The sequence below is a fragment of the Bison bison genome, unplaced genomic scaffold, assembly GCF_000754665.1.
Source record: "Bison bison bison isolate TAMUID 2011002044 unplaced genomic scaffold, Bison_UMD1.0 scf7180017864105, whole genome shotgun sequence".
NCBI classification, from domain to species: domain Eukaryota; kingdom Metazoa; phylum Chordata; class Mammalia; order Artiodactyla; family Bovidae; genus Bison; species Bison bison.
Window position 1 is genome coordinate 291,299 of NW_011494677.1, and position 500 is coordinate 291,798.

Here is a 500-nt window from a genome sequence, read left to right on the forward strand (position 1 = left end):
TCTCCTCCTGCCCCCAATCCCTCCCAGCATCAGAGTCTTTTCCAATGAGTCAAGTCTTCGCATGAGGTGGCCAAAGTATTGGAGTTTCAGCTTCAGCATCAGTCCTTCCAATGAACACCCAGGACTGATATCCATTAGGATGGACTGGTTGGATCTCCTTGTAGTCCAAGGGACTCTCAAGAGTCTTCTCCAACACCACAGTTCAAAAGCATCGATTCTTTGGTGCTCAGCTTTCTTCACAGTCCAACTCTCACATCCATACATGACCACTGGAAAAACCATAGCCTTGACTAGACAGACCTTTGTTGGCAAGGTAACACCTTTGCTTTTGAATATGCTGTCTAGGTTGGTCATAACTTTCCTTCTAAGGAGTAAGCGTCTTTTAATTTATGGCTGCAATCACCATCTGCAATGATTTTGGAGCCCAAAAAAATAAAGTCAGCCACTGTTTCCACTGTTTCCCCATCTATTTCCCAAGAAGCGATGGGACCAGATGCCAT

At 45.2% G+C, this 500-nt stretch overlaps 1 protein-coding gene across 1 annotated transcript in view; it reads right to left on the bottom strand.

Moving 5' to 3' along the window:
- The window catches only part of HTRA4 (HtrA serine peptidase 4), a 15,061-nt gene that overhangs the window by 8,699 nt on the left and 5,862 nt on the right, over nt 1-500 (bottom strand). The gene's annotated exons all lie outside the window — the stretch shown is intronic.